General features: G+C 35.1%; 1 protein-coding gene across 2 annotated transcripts in view; it reads left to right on the top strand.

Moving 5' to 3' along the window:
- Positions 1-24,090, top strand: part of SPOCK3 (SPARC (osteonectin), cwcv and kazal like domains proteoglycan 3) — a 577,080-nt gene that overhangs the window by 130,698 nt on the left and 422,292 nt on the right. The window lies entirely within an intron of this gene.

The following is a 24,090-nucleotide window of genomic DNA, read 5'->3' as shown; positions in this document are numbered from 1 at the left end:
CACTTTTCAAGTACTTTCTTACAACTGTGGTACAGAAAATCCAGCATGGTTGTCAGGCTCAAGAGGGACTCTCAGGAGAGATTTTTCATATTTCATCAGCTTCTATATTTGTGGAGGATATTCTGTGACACTGGAAAGAAAACTGGATTTGGAGACAGTCTTTTCTTCAAAGTTTGGCATACAGTTAGATGCATGACCAATAAAGATTGTCCATTAGTATACCTGTATCTTGGGCAGACACAAAAAATTGACAGTAAGTTTGACTCAATTAAGCAGAAAGACAAGAATGACCCAATAATTTAAAGGATCCCCCATATTCTTTTAATGACTGCAAGAATGGGATATATTTTATTAGCAATATTTTTATGTTGCTGATATATGATTATGAATTAGAGACTCAGCAGGATTTTTAAAAGATTTGGTACATGAGCAACCTGCAACAAATACTAAATATGGAACCATGAAGGAGAATCAGAGAAAAGGATGTTAAGAAGTAAATAATTTGTGTGTGTGTGTGTGTGTGTGTGTGTGTGTGTGTGTGTGTGTGTGTGTGTGTGAGGCAATTGGGGTTAAGTGACTTACCCAGGGTCAGTTAGTAACAGCTAGTAAGTGTTAAGTGTATGATGCCAGATTTGAACTCGGATCTTCCTGACTCCAGGGCTGGTGCTCTATCCACTGTGCCACCTACCTGCCCCCCACTATATATACATACATACATATATATATATATTTTAAGTGTCAGCTACTTGTATCCTATAGGTGCTAAGAGAAAGTCTTATAGCAAGCGACCACAGTTATTGGGAAATAGGGAGGGGGGAGTTGGAATAGATAAGCAACTAGGGAAAGATTGCCTTCAGGATCTTTGGAGGGAAAGTTCGCATGGATAATGTCACAGGTTAATTGAGTATTTGAACCAGCAATTAATAATTACATGACACAGTGGATAAAGCACTGGCCTTGAAGTCAGGAGGACCTAAATTCAAATCTCACCCTAGAAACCAGCTGTGTGATCCTGGGCAAGTCACTTAATCCTAATTGTGGTAAACATCTGGGGACATTTCTAGTTGTCCTGATCTGTATCTTGCCGCTACAGCCAGATGACTCTGGAGGAGAGAGTGAGGTTGGTAATCTTATACAGCCCTCCCATACTTAAATCCAATTCATTACAAGTCATGACATCACCTCTCAATGTCATAACCCTCTTCAAGAAAGGACAAACAACAACAACAATAAGATTAATTGCTTGCATTAATAAAGCACTTTGAATTTTGTAAAATGCTTGGAATTCACTACCTAATCTGATGCATTAAAGCATCAATGCCTGTACAGGGGAAAATATTAATACTAACATTGTAGTCTGTGATTTAGGTTCAAGTTTGTCAGAAACAATATTATTTAATATATTTATACCTATCCAAGCCGCTTTAGCTTGGAGAGATGTCCAGACTTCCTCAGTCTCCAAGGCCCTTTCACCTGACATTCTATGACCCCAAAAGATTTCAAATAAAACTTACAGGAATATTGAAAAAAATGAAAAAGCTAAGTTAAAATCCAATCTAAGTAAAAGTCCCAGAATGGAGAAACCAAGTCACTATCCCATTTCAAGAGGACTAATCCTTTGGCTATAGGAGTTAAACAAAGGAAAGTCTTCCAGTGCATTGATATCTTAATCCCTTCTAAGTGATGAGTGCTAGCCTGTCAATTACTTCTGGTAGACTCAGTCCTAAGGAGAAAGCCCTTAAAAGGTCAATAAGCCAGTCACTTCAAAGGTGGGAAGGCAATTATGTTGTTTTTTTTTTTAAAGACAAGAGCTATTCTTTCATAAAAGGTTAGATACCCTCCTTAATCCTTTTCCTTAAGTAAAACCTGTTTATTTAAGGGACTTTTTCAAGGATTTTTGAAAGGGCTTTAGAGGAAAATTTTAAATGGATTATTTTCAGTTTTTCTAAAAAGGAATAATTTAATATGCTTTCTCCCAGGCAGGTAGTATTATCTTCATTTTCACATGAGGAACCAGGCGCAAAGCAGTGAAAAGACATAACCAAAAATCACACAGCTCCCATCTGAAGGAAGAATTGAATGCAGATCTTTAAGATGATAAGTTTTTAGTACTCCACTATACCACTTGGTTCTTTGTAGAACCAGAAATACACTCACTCATCATTGCTCTATCACTCTTGCAGTGATGTTTGGTATACCAGGGAGCAGAATGTGTACTCCTTTTTGCAACACAGCAAAAGAGTTGTCTTAGTGGAATTTAAGGAGACATAGCAAGTTGATGATGAGAGATGAGGACCTTCACCTTGAGAACTGGTATACCAAGCTCCCTCTTTCAGAAGGACAGAAAAAAATGCACTGTACTTGTAAAAGAGGAAGTAATGCCACTTTGATGAAGCTTCAAGAATAACTAGTACATGAAATATGAGCAATTTGTCTATTTAAGATTTAAGTAGGATGACAGCTGGTGCTCTGAACGATTCATTGACATGCATTTTAAGGATGAAAATGCTACATAAGCAATCATAAAATAGAAAAATCACAAAAAGGGAGACTTTATTAAGACACTGTCGTTACTGTTTTATTTTATCATTAACTATTCCTTTTCAGAAGTGGAAACATAATTGTTCTAAGTGTCCCTGGAATACATTTCTTTGATAACAAAGTATCATAAAGGTGAACTTTCTCTTAAATAAAAAGAATATTAACTTAAAGGAAAACAAGGAAATGTTTATAATGTATTTGTAAGTAGCAACTTCTCTGGGTAGATAATTTTCAAGTGAGATATATGTCTCATAAAGACACATGGAAATCTTATGGTCTCTTCTCCCTCTCAGCTGTCCTGCTCAACATTAAAAATGAGCCTGATTATACATGATAGAAAATGTGCTATTTATGATTTTGTACAATAAAATGTAGGCATGTTTATTCAAGAAACAAATCTAGGACATGGCATTAAATATTTGATAAAGGGAGAGACTAGTATAGCATAGTGGTTAATGTGTTGGTCTTTTGAGTTAGGATAAACCAGATTAAAATTTTTCTGATGCTTAAGCTGTATGACTTTGGTGAGCCTCAGTTTCTTCACCTTTAAAATGGAAATAAGATCCCTTATAGTATCTACTTCACTGGGTTGTCATAAGACTTGACAGATAATGTATGCCAACTGCTCTGCAAATTTAAAATGTCATGTAAATATCAGTTATTAAATAATATTATTAGGTTAAATTGTTTTCTGGTCAATTATTAAATATTACTTTATATACTTGCCACAGAAAATGTTCTTCCAAGAATCTCAAAATTAATTACTAAATAGTTATTGGAACTCAAAGTGAGAAAAAACCCACAAATCTAGCTTTTGCTTGTTAATTAGTGTTTAAATCAGGGTCTGAGGATGAATGCCTTTTATCATTTTTTAGTGGTTGGAGGGCATCCCAGTAGGATACATTCCCTCTGTGTACTGATTCCTTTAGTCAAGAGAAAAGTATAGGGAGTTAGAATGATCAGATTTAGTGATGGGGGTTTTGAAGTAATAATAAGATCATTTTCCCACCATTTTATTCCTTTTTCTTTTAAAAAATATGATCTTCTAATGAAAAGGATTTGGTAGGAAAGATCTCAGGAACCTAAAGGAATCTTTGTGAAAAGCTGTAGAAAAAGAACAAAAAAAAAGGTCATCAAAAGGTACAATTAGAAATTAAAGGTAGTTAAGTAAGGGCTTAAGTGACAGGTCAATATAGAGACAGAGGACAATAAAGTGAGTGTAAATGATGGAAAAAGAAATCTACTTGGAATTCTACAAGATTTACTTTCTGTTCTGTCATTGGCTTGAAGCATTTTCTATTAGAAGAACAATTGGGTTAAAATTTGCAGCTGTTCATTTGACATGTTGACCTTTTCACATGGATTCTTTCTAACTGCTGCTAAGATACAAGATCAATTAAATCAAGCAGGCAAATCACTTGATACTGAAAAGAGACCCAATGGAGGAGAAAATCATGTATTCATTGTCCTCTATTTGGTTTAAAAATTGTCATTTTATAGGTTCATCCAAATTAAAAAAGTGCCTATTTTCTAATTTGCCATTGTGTTCTAACCAGTTTTGATTTCCACTTAGATTCATGCATTTATTCATTTTTATTTCTCTTTCTCTATCTTTTCCCCTTGATCAGAAAAGAAATTAATAACCATCAATAAGTCAATGTGGAGTAATGGAAAGAAAGCTCAATTTGAAGTTAGAAGATTAGTATTTTATTATCCCTGTTATTTACTATTTTGTGTAAATTTGGGCAAATCTTTAAGATCTCTAGGCCTCTCTTTCCTTGACTATAAAATGTGGGTTTGGCCTTGATGATCTCTAAGATGACTGACATGTAGTAACTCTAGACGCTACACATAAATTTGCTTTACTCAGCTAGTAAGAAGAAAAGAAGAGCTATACACACAAATAATCTTAAAGTTTATAAAGCCCTTTTACACACATTATTTCCTTCGATCCTCATACAACCACAAGAACTGTATGGTGTAGGTGGTTTTTATTATCCCTAAATTATAGATGAGAGAACTGAGGCCTAGAGAGGTTAGATGACTTACCCAAGCTCATAAAACTAGTGAGTTGAATGAGGAAGGATTTGAACCCAGATCTTTCCTGTGTCCAAATCCCAAACTCTCTTCCCTGAGCCACCTACTTGTCTCCAAGTGATGACCTAACATTTGTTGGAAGCCATCAGGTGAACAGAACCTGTTACATCCTGAAACAGCTCATTTATTTTGAGATACTTTTCATTAAGACTTCAGTCTTTCCCTCTGTAACTTCCACTAATTAATTGTTCTGCCCTCTGGGACTTGAAACAGTATTCTTTTCCACATATCAATCAGTCTACATGGATTTGTAAAGTCATTCTCATGGACTAGGACATGTGCTAGAGAGTGACAATCAAAGGGCAAAACCAAAATGGTCCTTACACTCAGAGATCTTTATGTTGTGAGAAACAACACTCACACATAGGAGTGTGTGATACACTTATTGTGAAATGCTATAATACAGAATAAATAAACCCAAAGGGGGCAGCTAGATGGCTCAGTGGATAGAGCACTGGCCCTAGAGTCAAGAGGACCTGAATTCAAATCTGGCCTCAGACACTTAACACTTACTAGCTGTGTGACCCTGGGCAAGTCACTTAACCCCCGTTGCCTCACTAAAAGAAAAAAAAATAAACCCAAGGGATTTGAGCAAGTGAAAGCACTAGCAACTCTAGGGATCAGGAAATGATTCATGGAGAAATTAGCACTTGTGCTGAATTTTGTAGAAGGGAAGGGTTCCTAGAAGGCAGCATTGAGGAGGGAATACTGTATATATTAGTGATGTGAGACAAAATTTCAGGCCAGCTTTTACACTTTCCTCTTTCACTTTCAAAAAGAGGCTTCTTGGGGCAGCTAGGTGGCGTAGTGAATAAAGCACGGGCCCTGGATTCAGGAGTACCTAAGTTCAAATCTGGCTTCAGACACCTGACACTTACTAGCTGTGTGACCCTGGGCAAGTCACTTAACCCCCATTGCCCTGAAAAAATCAAAACAAAACAAAAAGAGGCTTCTTAATTCCTCTTCAATTTCTATCATGAGAGTAGTATCATCTGCATATCTGAGATTGTTGATGTTTTTCCTGGTAAACTTAATTCCAGCTTTGGATTTGTGCAGCCTGGCATTTTGCACAATGTACTCTGCATATGAGTTAAATAAATAATGTGACAAGATACAATCTTGTCTTATTCCTTTGCCAATCTTAAACCAATCAGTTGTTCCATGTTTGATTCTAACTGTTGCTTCTTGACCCACATACAGGTTCCTCAGGAGACAAGTAAGATCATATGGTACTCCCATCTCTTTGAGGACTTGACACTTTTTGTTGTGACCCATACAGTCAAAGGCTTTACTGTAGTCAATGAAAAAGGAGTTTTTCTTGAACTCCTTTGTTTTCTCCATAATCCAGCAAATGTTGGCAATTTGGTCTCTAGCTCCTCTGCCTCTTCAGAAAACAACCTGCTATTCTATTCTGCTATTCTTGCTTCATACATTGCTGAAGTCTAGCTTGCAGAATCTTAAATATAACCTTGCTGTCATGTGAAATGATTGCAATTATTGGTAATTTGAATATTCCTTTGTGTTTCCCATCTTTAGGATTGGGATGTAAACTGATTTTTTTTTCCAATTTAGTGGCCACTATTATGTTTTCCAAGTTTGCTGGCATATAGAGTGCTGCACTTTAAGAACATCATCTTTTAGGCTTTTAAATAGCTCACCTGGAATTCTCTCAACTCCACCACCTTTATTGTTAGTGATGCTTTGTGAAGTTCCCTTGATTTAATTCTCCAGAATGTCTGGTTCTAGATCAATAAGCACACCATCCCATTGGTGATGCTAAGATCTTTCTTGCATGGTGCTTTTGTATATTCTTTCCACTTCTTAATCTCTTCTGCTTCTTTAACTCCATGTTATTTTGATGTAAGAGTAAGAGCCATATAGATGTTAGATATTATTCTTGCTAATATTATTGTCCCACAAGGAAACTCCCACTACTACTGGTGCTATTAATTTTTAACATTTATGTAACACTTTAAGGTTTAAAACATGCTTTTTTATTCCTTATCGCATTTGAGTTTCACACCTTCCTTATGAGATACCCAGTGCATTAACTTATTATCTCCATTTGAGAGTTGAGGGAACAGGCTTTAAATGTCTTCTCCATGGCTATTAACCAAGTAATTTTCAGAGGTGTGACTTAAAAACAAGTCTTCCTGAATTCAAGTCTAGCACATAAAGATACAAAAATAGATAAGAAGGGAGAGAGAGAGGGAGGGGGAAGGGAAGAGGAATAGGGAAGAAGGGAGAGGCAGAGACAGAGAGTGATACAGTGAAACACAAAGAGTCAGAGATGGAGAGACAGAAATGGAGATAAATGAACAGGGTCAAAGAAAGAGGGATAGAAACAGAAAGAAAGATGGGGAGAAAGAGACAAAGAGAGATAGAGAAATAATATATTTAAATGCATATTATCTATATGCCCAGCATTGCACTAATAAAAAACAAGCAAGGAGTTTATCTTTGGATAGGTGAAAAACATTCATAAAAGGAAAAGGAAAAAGACTATAGCGTGTGGAGCCAGCACCATATACAGAGGGCCGGAAACTCTGTGGAGATCTAGTTCTGAGCATTTTCATACAAAAGTTCTTTCAAAGCCTAAAATTCCAGAGGCAATGTCTGGTGAAAGGAAGTGATCAGTGCAGAAGCAGCATTTGTGAAGATGATCAGGAAAGGTTATAGAAGCAAGTTAAGGAAAAACTCACCTCTAAGAGCCCCATGGCCAGGAGACAGTGTGCAGAAGTTGGATGGAAGGGATATAGGGATGATGGACAAAGGGCAGGGTGCTTGGTAGGGCTATTTATAAGGAGATGTTCAATTGTGGGTATATTCTGCATTTTCATTTGGTGAAATGACTTTCCAGGATTGGGTATTAGTCTGGGGAAAAATTGATGAGTTTCTGCTTCTTCAAGTACTTGATTATTTAAGATCTGTTTGGTGTTTTTTTTTTTTTGCCTCCATTATTATAGGGAAGATTATAGGTAGATATCACATTTGTTTCAATATTTCTTCCACAACAGTGTAGTTAGCAGCTGTGATTGATGTAGGTTACCACCAGGTTCTGGGGATACAAAGATTTTGGAAGCCCGTATTTTCTGCCATTAAGGCTGTTTACATTTCTTTGGGGGAGAGTAGATAATATAGAAACAAATAAATATAATAAAAGGTTTGGCAAGAGAGGTACGAAAGGAAAGATCCAGATTATTTTTAAATTTAAGGACATATATAACTAGGGAGATCATAGAAGGATTTCTAGGAGAGATAGCCCCTGAAGTGCTACAAAATGTCCTTTACTATAATTATGTATTGAATATATTATCAAATTCAGAGAAAATTTTCTAAATCAGAACAAAGGCAAAAAAAATATGGCCTTGAATGTTTATCTTCATTTAAAAATGATTCACTTCTACAATAGTAACTATTACCAACTAAACATTTTGATTTGTCATTGTGTCATATAATGGAAAACTATGATCTGTTGATGATAAAAAAAGAAAAGATAAAAATGAATACCTTATACATTATTTTTTTTAGGGCAATGAGGGTTAAGTGACTTGCCCAGGGTCACACAGGTAGTAAGTGTAATATAATCATTTTTTTCTTATACATTATATTTAAATAATTTCAGGGGGCAGCTAGGTGGCACAGTGAATAACGCACCAGCCCTGGATTCAGGAGGACCTAAGTTCAAATCCAACCTCAGACATTTGACACTTACTAGCTGTGTGACCCAGGGCAAGTCCTTTAACTCTCATTGCCCTACAAACAAACAAACAAACAAATAAATAAGTAAATAAATGAGTGTATGAATGAATAAATAAATAAATAAGTTCATACAGAGATAACATTGAGAGATTATATATATTCTTTGAAGAAAAATCTGCTTTTTAATGTTTATGTAATATGAGATATCTTAATATTTATGATTATATACCCATACTTAGGAGACAATACAATAAACCACAAGCATTTTGTGGTCACTTTGATGAGTATCTACTTTCCCAACTTCTTTCCTACATTTATCTATCCATTCAAGAAGCCTTTATTGACTATCCTTGGTACTAAGTAAGAGTTCAGTGAAAAGGTGTTGAGTGAATGGAGTAGTAATAGTTACTGTGAAATATATCAAAGAAAACATGGCCCCCCAACTTTGAGCAACTTCTGCCTAGTTTTCTTTGTCTCTCTGACTATCCATTCACTAGCACCCTTCCTCACTTACCAAACCATGCCTTGACTGGAGGCTGCTAGGTTGTACAATAAATAGTTTCTGGCTTTGAGTCCAGGAGAACTTGAGTTCAAATCCTACCTTACCAACTCTGTAAACCTGGGCAAATCCATCCACTTCTCTCAGCTTCAGTTTCCTCTTCTGTAAATGGGAATGACATCAACACTTCATAGAATTGTTGTAAAGATCTAATGTGATAAAATAAAAAATAATACAGCTCACATTTGCATAGTATTTTGAGTCATAAAATGCTTCAGATATGTAATTTCATCTTCATCACAACCTTAAGAACAATATATGAATAATATACAAAAGAAAAGACATAATAGCAATTAGAAAATTCTTCATAATTTAGACATCAGAAAAGATCTTTTTTATCCACACAGCAGAAAACATGAGGGTTTTTTTTTTCTGAAACTGAATTCACATTTCTCATACTGCTTGCTTTAAGAAAAAAAAATGATAAATTCTAAATGTTACTTTTGAAATTGTCCTTCATGTCTCCATTTCCTTCTGAACTTCTTTTTCTTCTATGCATTAAAAAAAAAGTTTCATTGATTTCTTTTTCATCATCTAAATTTTGTTTGACACTGTTGGGACTTTTCTGTTCAGAGGTTCTTTCAGGAAGTGGTCTGTGGATATTTTTAGCTTTGTTTTGCCCTCTGGATCCCATGAATCTGGAAAGTTTTCACTTATGATATTTTAAGAATTAGTGTCCATTTTTTTTATGTGCGTTGGGGGAGGTTTGTTTTGTTTTTGGTTTTTTTTTTGCGAGGCAATTGGGGTTAAGTGACTTACCAAGGGTCACACAGCTAGTAAGTGTTAAGTGTCTGAGGCCGGATTTGAACTCAAGTCCTCCTGACTGCAGGGCCGGTGCTCTATCCACTGTGCCACCTAGCTACCCCAGAGGTTTGTGTCATAGATTTCCAGGGGTCCAGTGATTCTTAAATTCTTTCTCTTTGATCTCTTTTCTTGGTGTGGTTTTTTTAATATCATATATTGCATTTTTTCTACTTTTCCTTGATTTCATTTTTTTATCTGAAAATCACACATTTGTATACTATTTATACTGATAGGACTAGAGAACCCAAAAAGGTCAAACTTTCCCTTATTAAGAATTTTGTTAAGAAAACAGATCATTGTTACACTTTTATTGGGGAAATCAAGTCCCTCACCTACTCTTCCAGTTTGACAATGGAAAAAATTTCATAAAAGTCAAATTTGTGTACATATGCATACCATACACACAGAGACACATACATACAGAACCCTTGTTGATCTTCCATCCCTACCAAGAGATTATTTCCATTTATTACTTTTGGAAGCAGAATTTGTTTCTTTTTTATTTCTTTCTGTGTATATGTATAGATGTATTTATAAATTCATCCAAACAGTGAAAGATGCAAGAAATAACAAAATCTATGAACACTTAATAGTATCAATTAACTCATAATAAAAAGGGGGGATGTTGGTCTTTATGTTACTCTTTTATGGAGTGTATCAATTTCTATTTGGTCTATTGTAGTTTTCTGGGAGTCAATTCCTTGTGTAAGTTTTATCACTTTCTTTTCTAAGCTATATATTCTCTTTCTAATTCTTTTTTCTAGATCTTTTATTTAATTAAAAATATTTTGCCTCTTTTTTTCACATATTCACATACTTGTTTGAGGAAAAGTAACTTTTTATTTTCCTTTAAATCTCTCCTTACAATTGCTATTGAATTACTTCCTCCTTTTTTGGGGAGATCTTTAGATTTGCAAGTATTTTCTCTGATTAAATCATCTTTCTAACTTCACTTCTGATTTTTATCTTAGGTCCAGAGCTGGGCTCTTCCATCTGTTGTCTTATTGGGTGGGGAACCTGGCCCTTACTCTGGATAACTTGGGTACCTGGGACTGATCTCCCCATACTTGCCTAGGTGTTTGAGATTCAGAACCCTGTATATTTAGGGTCTTGGTGTCTCTGGACATAATATTAGGGACCTCACAGCCCCTAGAGCTGAAATTTCTTGGTTTGAGTACTGTAGCACTTTATATTACATTGATGCCACTTCTAAGGTCCTTTCTATAAGGCTTTCTTTTGCAACACCCCCTCCTGCCCTCCCTGCATTATCAGGAAATCACTTCACTTTTTTTGCCTCCAGACAGAGTCTTATTGGCTACATATATCTCTGGCCAGTCTCTGGCTTAGCTGGGAAGCATCATTGTGTGTTAACACTAGCTTTGCTGGCTAAACCCTTTAGATTTCTGACTGATGTCTTGTGTAGATCTCATATGAAAGAAATAACTTACTTTGGTCTCTCATTTGATTTGTTGATCATTATTCTATCTGCTGCAAACAATGGTGTTTTGAAGGAGTAGTTATTTGGAAGCTGGGTGGCATGCCTCCTTTTCAGGCAGCCATCTTAGTCAGAATTCACTATTCCTTACTAAGATGGTGGTGGTAGTGGTGGTGGTGGTGGTGGTAGTGGTGATAAGTAACTTCTAATTCGGCATTATTTAAGCATACAAAGAGAAATGATTAGCCATGTGTGGAATTGATCCCAATGTATATTCTATTCATTTGAAATTTTCTTTGTTTAGGATAGTTCTTTACCTCAAGTATTATAGTCATATCCTAACCTAATATAATTTTAGGACTTATTAATAACAATTAATCCCTGTCCTGTTGGAACACTAACACAAAAGAATCATGGTCATCTTCAGGTCTTATTATTGGTCTGGTTCTGGAGAATCAAGTTACATGGAACCACAATCCAGGGCAATAGGCTCAACTGATATTATAGACCCCTTTAAAGTACAATGAGGGAAGTATATCAGTTTTTAGCCTGAGGTAAACAAAGGGATCTGTGGCTTCGATAGCTGCACTAATCTAGTGTAAGCAGACCACACACACACACACACACACACACACACACACACACACACACATATACACACACACATATGAATAGATTAGACAGGGTTTAAACTACAGGGTGATGTTCTTTTTGCTATCAGGGATTGTGCTTCTGGGTTCAGTAGTGTGTAATTTAAGATTCTAAATGTGGGTTCTAATCTGTTCCCCCAGTTTTGGGGGAAACTGACTAAAATCACTGATAAAACAAGTTTAGGTTTTTAAGGGTTTATTGAAAGATAGAAAGAGAAAGATTGAGAACATAATTCCAACAGCCTGGCATTCCTATCTTTCCTCAAATTTCCTGTGAAGTCCTCTGCTGCCACCACCACCACCAAGTCAGGAACCAAAAAGAGAGTGACCTCTCTGCGCAGGCCCTCCTTCCTCCTTCCTGTCCCCTCCCAGAAAATGGGAGGCTCCTCAAGTTGATTGGCTGGTAGTCTTGGTGGACAGTACCCATGCTCAAACGTTACTTCCTGATGCCAAGGAAAAGCCGCATGGCCTTTCCCTCTGAGGCATTCTCCTCATGGTGGAACTTTCCTGTAGTAAGTCCCCACTAGGTGGCATCATTCCAATCATTACACTAGTAACTTTAGACGTTTTTATCAACCTGTTCTCCTCCTTCACTCTAGGGGAATGGGGTCCTTCCAACAAAGCCACATCATTTGTGTGATGTCTCAAATGTGGCCCTCAAGACATTTTGTTTGTTTGTTTTTTATTTATATCTACGTAGGTTATAGAGTATCTCTCAATTATAGTCTTCCTCTGATCACTTATTGTGGCACAAAGAACCCTGGGATAAGCTTCTACCAGCTGAGTGTAAGCTCTTGGTGGTTCTCACAAATTGGAAATGCTTTCAGTTTGAGCTGCACATATGTTGTCTGAGGACAGCCTCATTAAGTTTTGTCATGGTGCCCTTGTGGTACTAGATCTTTGGGATGCAAGTTTTCAAGAATCATCTTTTAAGTTACAGAAGGGTGGCTGTGTGTGTGTTGGTAGAGAAAGAACTCAACACTTAATCCAGCCATGGCTTTTTCACTTATTGAGATAAGAACTAGACTGAATAGCTCATTGACTCTGGGCCCATGTGCTTTTTTTTTCTTTTTTTTTTTAGTTATGGAATATAGCAAGCATTATATGTAATGGAGATAAGGTAGAGGCAATCCCAATAAGATCAGGGATGAAACAGGGATATCCATTATCATCTCTATTATTTAATATTGTAATAGAAATGTTAACTTTAGCAGTCAGAGAAGAAAAAGGAATTAAAGGAATTAGAATAGGCAAGGAAACAAAACTATCACTCCTTGAAGATGATATGATGGTATACTTAGAGAATCCTAGAGAGTCAACTCAAATATTACTTGAAACAATTAACAACTTTAGCAAAGTAGAAGGATATAAAATAAATCCACATAAATCATCAGCATTTCTATACGTGACCAACAAAGTCCAGCAGCAAGAGATAGAAAGAGAAATTCCACTTAAAGTAATGGTAGACAATCTAAAATACTTGGGAATCTACTTGCCAAGACAAACCCAGGAACTCTACAAATACAATTACAAAACACTTTTCACACTAATCAAATCAGATCTAAATAATTGGAAAAATATCAATTGCTCATGGATAGGCCAAGCTAATATAATAAAAATGACAATTCTACCTAAATTAATTTACTTATTCAGTGCCATAGCAATCAGACTACCTAAAAATATTTTATAGAGCTAGAAAAAATAATAAAATTCATCTGGAAAAAAGGTCAAGAATATAAAGGAAATAATGAAGAAAAAATGCACAGGAAGGTGAACTACCTGTACCAAATCTGAAGCTTTACTATAAAGTGGCAGTTATCAAAACTATCTGGTACTGGCTAAGAAATAGAGTGGAGGATCAATGGAATAGTTTAGGCACAGGAGACACAGTAGTGAATGACTTTTTTATTTATGAAACATAGTTGTTTGTTTTTAAATTAAATTAATTTTTTTTAATTTAATTTTTTTTAATATCCAAGAGAGAAATAGGGAGAAGGAAAGAGAAGCATTTTATAGAACTTATTGTTGAATCCTGTAAACTTAGAAGATGAGAAGTGAATCGATTAGACAAGGCCTTTTTGAGGAATTGAAGACTGCTTGTTGTTGGCAGAAGGATTCACCACTGGCAAACCCTTATAAGAAGTTCAGGAGTAGCCTGCTACATGTGTGACATTTCCCATGGTGGTTTGGATTAAATAGTAAAGACTTTTTCTATAGAAGCAGGGAGGGGCAGCTAGGTGGCACAAGTGGATAGAGCATGGGCCCTGGATTAGGACCTGAGTTCAAATGTGAATTTAGACATGTGACACTTATTAGCTGTGTGACCCTGGGCAAGTCACTTAACCCGAATTTCCTCGAAGAAGAAGAAGAAGAAGAAGAAGAAGAAGAAGAAGAAGAAGAAGAAGAAGAAGAAGAAGAAGAAGAAGAAGAAGAAGAAGAAGAAGAGAAATCTTTCATCTGTTTCTAGAATTTTTTAGTATTTAATATTCTATTAGAACTTTGGTCTGATCAATGTAATTTTTTCCATTTTAATAATGAGAATGAGGATTATCTGTACCTGGCAACCTGTGTGCAATGTAAATTGCCATCTTCACTCCTCTTTTCCTCTAATACAAATAAATTAGTTTTATGAGTTTTCCACTTTGGGGGGGGGGGGCTCTGGGTAAAAGAGTTTACTGTATCTAACAAGAGAAAGATAATAACATTCACATACCTAGGAATTTTGTTGCCACTGACCAAACAAAAGCATGTAACAATGACTTTATGACAGAAGAGAAGGAGCCGCAATAGTGGGCAGATTCTGAATAGGAGACGCTATTTAGAAGAGTTCAAACTGTAGGAGGAGAGAATTTTAACAATAGCTGCATATGTTAACTGGCATTTGAAGTCACTGAGATGAAAAATCTTGTCAGAAGTATATCTAAAGTCACATTGTTTATTGATGGTAATACAATATAAATAGTAAGTTGGTGGTGGGAATTTGATATTCATCATCTTTTAAAAGTAGGAACACAGTAGAGTAGAAGTGGTTGGCAAAAAGGAGACTTATATGTCAGCTTCATAGGGATGAAATTATATGGACTATGAACATAAATAAAGTGTTAGATATAATTCAAAACTCAAAGGAATGATAAGATGAAAGGTGAATCATAGCTATAATATTTCATTTTTGTGAGTGCTTAAAGTCAAAATGGTGTGAAATGAATATTTTTAAAGGAGATGTTTCAAATGTGCTATTGAAAATATATAATTATTTTTTTCAGTATATTTCTCTATACAGTTTTTATTGTAAATAAGATTTATGTGTGTAGCATGAGTATTAAAGGGGCAAACCGAGGCCCAGGGATGGATTATTAATTGACTGGTCCTAATTTATATAAATAGTGATAGAATCAGCTCTTTTTTTTATCTCCAGATGTCTGGCACATAGCACTTAAAAATATTTACTGAATGACTGATTCGTACCAGTCTGTTGGGTCTACCGTGATGTCTGCCATGATGTCTGCCCTGCTGTGCTGATACTAACTTTCACCTCTGGATTAATTTTCTTGCATATCATTTTTGCAGTACACTCATAAATATATTTCCTTTAAAAAGATTGTTCAAGCATTTGTATTCCTAAATATACATATCAGATTCCAGAATATGAGAAGAATTTGTTTTACAACACTATTAAAGATGTTTAGATACCCCAGACTTTCTTAGCACTTAGTATGTACCAGGTGCTCTTCTTTATTTCCATATACTGTAAATCCCCCAAATTGTCATATGACTTCTGGGTCTTAAATTACCAGTTTTCTGTCTGATCTCAACTAGTGATGTGGAATACAAAACAAAATCCAAATGCATTTTTTCTAAACATCTATGGTGCTAAAGAATGCACATTTAGATTTTAAGAAATAGAAATGGTCAAATTTAAAACATTCCCATTTCAAGTCACTTGTGTGGATTATTTCCCTTGAATAACTCAGGGTAATAGGTCTAAGGATATGCTTAGTTATGAGGTCACAGTCAAGTAGACACTAAGTAATATCATTATAATGTGCAGAAACAATTCAATTATATCTATAAGGTAGTATTTGGGATATGTAATTGACCACTCATTAAGTATACTCATGTTCTGTAAGGTTCAATGGAAGGGGAAAATGGTAGGTAGCCTACTGGGTAGAAAAACACTCCTCTGCAAGTCTGTTTTCTAGTCCTTAGTAAGTAATTTCCCCAAACCATGAGACTAGAAAAGATATCCAATCTCTGAGTATAGTATCACTTTTTTTAACTGTAAGAAGTGGGGGTTAGACCAAATAATATTACAGTCCCTTCAAACTCCCAACTCCATGCATACTTTTCTATTTTATATCTGTCCTTCATTTATGTATATATATATATATATATATATATATATATATGTGTGTGTGTGTTTGTGTGTAATTACAGTAGAGTACTGTAGGTCAGGTACATGGATAAAATTAGAGATAATGAGAGAGATCATTCCAATTTCTTTTTTTATCATAAAATTATTTTATTATTTTCCAGTTTCATGTAAAGCTAGTTTTCAGCATTTGTTTTTATAAGATTTCCCATTCCAAATTTTTTCTCCCTCTCTCCCTTGCTTTCCACCCCCTTCCCCAAGACAGCAAGAAATCTGATACAGGCTATATATGTACAATCACATTAAACATATTTCTGCATTAGTCATGTTGTGAAAGAACAATCAGAAAAAAAGGCAAAAACCTCATAAAAGAAAAAAAACAACAAAAAAAAATAGAAACCGTATTTTTCAATCTGCATCCAGATTCCAAATTCTTTTTTTTTTTTCTTTTCTGGATGTGGAGAGCATTTTCCATCATGAGTTCTTTGGAATTGTCTTGGAGCTTTCATTGTCTTGCTGAGAAGAGTTAAGTCTTTCACAGTTGATCATCACACAATGTTGTTGTTACCATGTACATTGTTCTCCTGGTTCTGCTCATTTCAGTAAGCATCAGTCCACTTAAGTCTTTCCAGGTTTTTCTGAAATCTGCCTGTTCATCGTTTCTTATGGCGCAATACTATTCCATTACATTCATATACCACAACTTGTTCAGCCATTCCTCAATTGATGGGCGTTCCCTCAATTTCCAATTCTTTGTCATAATAAAGAGATCAGCTATAAATATTTTTGTATATGTGGATCCTTTTCCCTTTTTTATAATCTCTTTGGGACACAGACCTAGTAGTGGTATTACTAGGTCAAGGGGTATGCATAGCCCCATAGCCCATTGGGCACAGTTCCAAATTGCTCTCTGAAACGGTTGGATCAGTTCACAACTCCACCAAATATGCATTAGTGTTCTGATTTTTCCACAACTTTTCCAACATTTCTTATTTTCTTTTTTGTCATGTTAGCCAATCTGATAGATGTGAGGTTGTACCTTAGAGTTGTTTTAATTTTCATTTCTGTAATCAATAGTGATTTAGAATGTTTTTTTTTCTTACAGCAATAGATAGCTTTGATTTCTTCATCTGAAAATTGCCTTTTCATAGACTTTGACCATTTTTCAATTGTGGAAGATTATTCCAATTTGAAAGCTAATGTGCTCTGGTAGTTTATAGTACTTAAAATGAACCATTGAAATTAGATTTCTTAAAAATAAAGTTTAGATATGATATCATTAAATAAAATCATTAAATTTGTTATTTTGCTCTCTCTTAAAGTGTATTATTCTCTTAAGATATGTCCTGTCAGCCTCATGGTAGAGCCTTGTGTCATTTATCCTGATGAGCACACTATCAGTTCTCAAGAAAATCTCAATAACAGGAAAAAGCTAGAAGGCATCATTTTCATTTTCACACTAAAGCTTGAAACTCCATGACCATAGAGTTCATCTTCAAACAACAGAACTTCTTCAAAGAATTTAATCTGTTCCCTGGCTTTTGATTTCTGTGTCTGTATGATCTGTTGTAGGTACAACCTTTAACCTAAGTGCTTTGCCAAGCTGAGTTCCTTTGTGATCTGTTATATAAGTGTCCCATCCTATGTCCTAATAATCTCTTTGGAGTGTTCACTCTCCTTCCTCCTCTCTTACCATTCCTCAGCATATGCCACCTTGAGCAATCCTTGCTTAACACCTGATTGTAATCCATATAAGTATGAAATAAAAGAAGAAAAAAGGGCATCTAAAGTGACCAGGCACACGTATTTTTGTTGTTTATTAAAAATATCCATCAAGGATGAAGTAAAATGTCCCTTTAAAATTATTATTTCCGTGGAATTCTTTTGTAAAACTTTAGTGCTTAAAATAATTTGATTCGTATGAAATTTGTTCTTAATATTGATCTTTACTAGTCAAATGAGTTAATATATTAATCAGGGCAAGAGAGTTGACAATTTTAATGGGCTTATTGATTAAATGTAGTTTTCTGTGAGCAATTGAAATTATACTAGAAATATGCTCTGATAGACAAGTATCATGTGCGAGGGGAAAGATTTTTAGAACTACAAAATTATGATACATTTATCATTTGCTCTATTCTGTACTAATAGCCCTATTAGGGCTATTTTATGGGAGGGGTGGGATGGGGTTCTATTATATTCTTAACTGCCCAACTGTCTTACTGTGGATGTAATTTGAGTAAGGTTATTTGGGGCAAGAAAAACAACCTCTTTATATGTTTTCATTACTTCAGAATGTCCCAGGGGCAGCTAGGTGGTGCAGTGGATAGAGCACTGGCCCTGGATTCAAGAAGACCTGAGTTCAAATTCAACCTCAGATACTTAACAGTTACTAGCTTTATGACCCTGGGCAAGTCACTTAACCCCAATTGCCTCACCAAAAAAAAAAAAAAAGAATGTCCCTTGCAGTAGCAAAGAATAATCACACCTGTTCTGCCTTCTAGTCCCATAGCATAAGCTCTTGGTTATTTCAATAACGGGAAATTCACTGGGATTTCTTGAATTACACAGTGCAGTGCATTGGAAGGAATAATCTTCATTTGAGAGGGGAAAAACATAGCAGCAAATGAGATTATCTTTTGTGGGAGCAGTTTTGAGTATTAAAATGTTGTAAACAGTTACCCATTCCATAAATACATACATATATACATACACACATGTAATTTTAAAAGTTCAGAATAGAGTCATGTTTAATTATGAGGAGAAAGAACTGGTAAACAGAAGTATGTAAAGAATAATTTTACATATATAACTATTTGTTATTAATGGTAGCCATCTTCTAGGGCAAGGGGGAGGGAAGAAAAAAGGGGAAAAAAAGAAATGTACATGATAACTTTATTATTTATTTAAAAGGTATAGCAAGTTGTACATACTATTTGCAATTTCATGTGCAGTCATCTTTTTTATTATGCTATGTTATGGAAATGCTTGTTCTATTCCATAAATTAAAAATATAAAATCTTTATTTTTCTCTTCCGCTCTCATTTTCTTTCCTCTACCCCCTTGATTGCCCTTCCCTCTCCCTTGGGACTTTCTCCTTCTAGGGATGTTGTGAGGCTCAAATATAATAACGGATATAAAGCACTTTTGGGGCAATTAGGTGGAATAGTACATAGACTTCCATTCCTGGAGTTGGAAAGTCCCAAGTTCATATTTGGCCTCAGATACTAGTTGTGTTACTTTGGGCAAATTCCTTAACCCTATTTGCCTCAGTTTCCTTATCTTTGAACTGGAGAAGGAAATGGCTAAACCATTCGAATACAACTGAACGAGAACAGTAAAAAAGCACTTTCTAAATCTTAAAATATTATATAAATTCCATTTATCATCATCATTAACAACAACATGTTTTTGTTATTGTTCTTGTTTATTCTTTGTGGTGTTTTTTGTTTATTTTGTTTTTGTTCTGATCCTTCTCTTACAGCATGCCTAATGTGGAAATATGTTTAACATGATTGTAATGTATAACCCATACAAGATTACTTCGTGGCCCTGGGAGGGGAGAAGGAAGGGAGGGTGGGAGACAAATTTGGAACTCAAAAAAATACCTTTACTTGCATTTGGAAAAAAAAATTTAATAAAAAAACAACAAAAAAAAAACCCCAATAACAACAACAACAACAATGATGTTGATGATCCTACAGTCACCAGCACTCCAGTCTGGTCATGGCTAAATTCTCTGATTCTCCTACTGGTTTCCTGCTGAGCTCAAGCAATGTTTGTAGAGCATTAGCTGGGTGTGCTGGTAAATGTTTAACAGACAGGTCTGGGGGAGGTGGTGGTGGAATGTATGCACACATATTTACCTTTAATTAACAGTATTAAAGCTTTCTTAAATCTAGACTATCAACATAACAAAAATCAAGCCTTCACTTGTGAGCCTTGATAGTTTCCAAGGTATAAATACTCATGCTGAAAATTTAACAATTGGTAGTATATTAGAGCTAGCTCTAGCACATGAGTTTCCAATTCAAATCCTGCCTTTTGATGTTAAGTTCATAGCACTCATTTTTCTAAATACTCCTTTTTTCCTTTAAAATGCTACTCAAGTGTAACCTTCTATATGAATCAGCTACTAGTGCCCTCTCAAATCTAACTTCTCTTGGTTTTATGTTGTGTGTAGTCTTATATATGTCTATGTTGCCTCCTTTGTTAGCAAGGAACTTCCTTGAGGGCAAGCCTTGGTTAATTTTTGTCTTTGTTTTCCCAGTATTTTGTGCACTATTTGACACTGAGCTTAATGATTACTGATTGTGTAATTGTTTCACTCATAATAGCACTGTCTTAAGTTTCTCCTCCCAAAGACCAATTAATGTCATTATATATTTAATATTAGGGCCACTAGGTGACATAATGGGATAGAGTGCCAGGCCTGGAGGCAAGAAAACTCATTTTGGTGAGTTCAAATCTGGCCTCATAACCAGCTGTGTGACCCTGGGCATGTCACCTCACCGTGTTTGCCTCAGTTTCTCATCTGTAAAATGAGCTGGAGAAGGAAATGGTAAAGAACTCCAGTGTCTTTACCCAGACAACCCCAAATGGGGTCATGAAGGGTTGAAAACGACTGAAAAATTACTTAACAACAACAACAACAACAAAGCAGAAGGAATGCTGTACTGGAATTTAGGTGGGATGAAGGACCTGGATACAGTCAGTCCTGTCACACAGCTAGTGTGTACTAGCTGTGAAACCCTAGGCAGGTCACTTCAGTACACTGACCATCACTTCTCTCTTCTATCAAATATAGTACTATTTATCCTTTACCCCATATTGTTTCTCTTTGTCATATCTCTTCTCATACTAATCCCTCTACTATAGTGCTTACCCATCTTTCTGGGCTAAAATCTTGTTCCTTAAGCTCCCACTCATGCCATTTTTGACTACATAAAGGTTTTTTAATTTTTTTTTCCACATAAAGTTTTACCTGATTCCTTTCCACCCTTCTCCCTCGCCAGCTCTTTCCCCATTGGGACTTATCTTCCTCACCTGTGAATTTTCCCAGCACTTTCTTATTATTTGACCCATTTATATTATTTTATAATATATCTGTGTATATGGCTTATCTCTCATATAGTTGGAGATTCCAGAAGAGCAGAGACCATACCCTAATATTTAGAATGACACTGTGCACATAGCAAGCATTTTACTACATTCTTTTTTGAAATAAGTAACCAGAATTATTTGAATCGACAGAGAATTCCAAAATTAAAGTTTTAAAATCTTTTATTAATCCCTTTTCTTTATAACACAGCCACTTTCTAGTAAATCAGTCTCTGCCCCCATACAGCATACCACACAAACGCATACACACACATATATGTTCCCTTTAAAAGAAAAACAATTTATTCAACAAACCAACTAAAAACATGACCTTTCTTCTAGGAGTACAGAAGTGAATTTCATCATCAATCCTCTGTATCCCATAATGATTATTGTATTTAATCTGATTTCTAATGTCTTGATGTCTTGTTTTTTTCTGTTTATTTAAATCACTGTATATGTAGTGCTACTTATTTTGCTTAATTGACACTGTAACAGTTCATTTAAGTCTTCCAAAGTTTTTCTGAATTCTTATTTGTAATTTTTAATGACACAAAAACATGTACAACTTTTTTTCCTGCATTCCCAATAATTGGGAGCCCGTTTATCTGTTTTTTTTCTATGATATAAATGTTCAAAGCCCAATTTTAGCCCACATTTTCTATCTCTCTTAAAAGTAATAAATGTAAAAAGCAATAAAAAGACCAATAGGCAAGATAGCATTTAACCTATAAAATGTGTAATCAGCCCCTATATAATTAATTCACTGTATATATTTCATATTAGCTCTATCAATTTTCTAAAAATCATCACTTTGGCATTTTTTATGCCATTTCCCCAACTTTGGTTTTCCTATAAAGGTCAGGAGAAAGTAACATCCTCCTTACAATCTATTTTTCCTGCTTTTCCTAATTAGAGTGAATCCTTTAGAAAAAGTCATAGAATGAAAATGACAAAACCACAGAGAGCTAGATGCAAATTGGCTAATATTTATTGCTTACTATTTCTTTTCACTTAGTTTTATCCATTTGTTTCTTTCTGTTATGTTAATCATTTCTTTTAAATCATTTATTCTTAGTGAAGTTTTAATTTATAAAAATTACCAATGGGAATTTTAATGATACCTTACTCCTACCCACTATAGAGACAGTAACCATAAACCTTTCTATGTCATGCTGGACAATGATGTGTGTATAATATACATATATGCATATTTATTTTAAATTGAGTACACTCCAATGGGAATCACAAACTTAATATGTGGTGTTTAGGCCCTTGTCCTCAGTAGCAAAGTTGTAGAGCTCATGTTTATAACAAAAAAATTAATTTTTTGGGTGGAGGGGGCTAAATAAATAAATGAATGAATGAATGAATATATACATGCATAAACACATATTAAATGTATGAAACAAAACCATGTATGTACGTACATATATTTATGCAACACATGCACATGTGCATATATACCTATCATATAATATGTATTGAAATATGTATAAATATTATCTTTAATTACACTTGGTTCAGCTACCTAAAATAATTTCCACATACCCATAGATGGTGCATTTATCTCACAAATATGTATACCTTTGTTAGTGGGTTTTTTTTTCTTTCCATTGCTTGTTTCTGATGGCTCATATCTGCTGATCTTGTTTATATGTGGCTGAGCAGAACCAATGAGTTCTCTTTGATTTGGGATTTGTAAAACATTATGGGGAGACCTGGATTAGAAAAGTGTCTGTTTACTTTATTCTGCTTTGCACTGGAGTATAAATATGTGTAGGATAGTAATAATAAATATAATTTATGGGGACAGCTAGGTGGTGCAGTGGATAAAGCACCAGCCCTGGATTCAGGAGTACAGGAGTTCAAATCTGGCCTCAAACACTTGATACTTACTAGCTGTGTGACCCTGGGCAAGTCACTTAACACCCATTGCCCTGCAAAATAAATAAATAAATACAATTTATAGTATAGTTTGGATCTTGCAGGAAGAGAAGAAAGAAGGCAGGTTGAAATCAGATAAGCATTGGAATTAAAATCTAAGATATATAAGGTATGTAAGATATATCTCAGTTGCTGTATTTTTCCTTACTTAACTATGTGTTTCCCTTCTATTATTCCAATCATTTATTTATCATTTGGCAATCAAGAGCAGATGATTGAAAAAAAATGGTGATGAGTGATGATAAACTATTGGAGGTTATTAGATTCTGAAAATCAATTCATAAAATTATAATCCCTATTTGCAACACAGATATGGGAAGGGAAACCTGCCACTTGGTCAGTGGTAACACTGTATAGTTTCTTATTAAAGCTGGGTTAGGGAAAGTTAGAAGTAATTCAAATATAGCACTCCCCGTCTTCTTACACTCAGGAGTGTATTACAGCTTTCTCTAGAAACCACACAAACTAAAGCAAAGAAAAAACCCCAGCTGTGTTGCTTCATTCATTTACTGGATTCTGTGCAGCTGGTAGAGTGATTACAAATTGTGCTTGAGGCAGAAGAAGAGAGTATATGGGAGGATGTGTAGAAGAAGACTTTTCTCTTTCATCTCTGCTTGAGAAAAAGCATTGCTAACACTATCAAGCAGGAAGTAGAAAGGTTTGTGGATTCTATCTTTATAGTGGGTAGGGGTGAGGTTTCACATTTAGTAAAAACATCTGCATTGCTTAGCACACATTTATTTCTCCTTTTAGATAAACCTCTCCAGACAACTAATATATGTTATATATTGTAATATATGTACCATATACATACATTTAAAAGATATAATGGTACCGTTAATGAGTTGGTTTTTCTTAAGTATCATACTGCTTTTTTTTTAAATCA

The sequence above is a fragment of the Dromiciops gliroides genome, chromosome 6 (assembly GCF_019393635.1).
Source record: "Dromiciops gliroides isolate mDroGli1 chromosome 6, mDroGli1.pri, whole genome shotgun sequence".
Lineage (NCBI taxonomy): Eukaryota > Metazoa > Chordata > Mammalia > Microbiotheria > Microbiotheriidae > Dromiciops > Dromiciops gliroides.
This window is presented reverse-complemented; position numbering and strand designations above follow the sequence as displayed.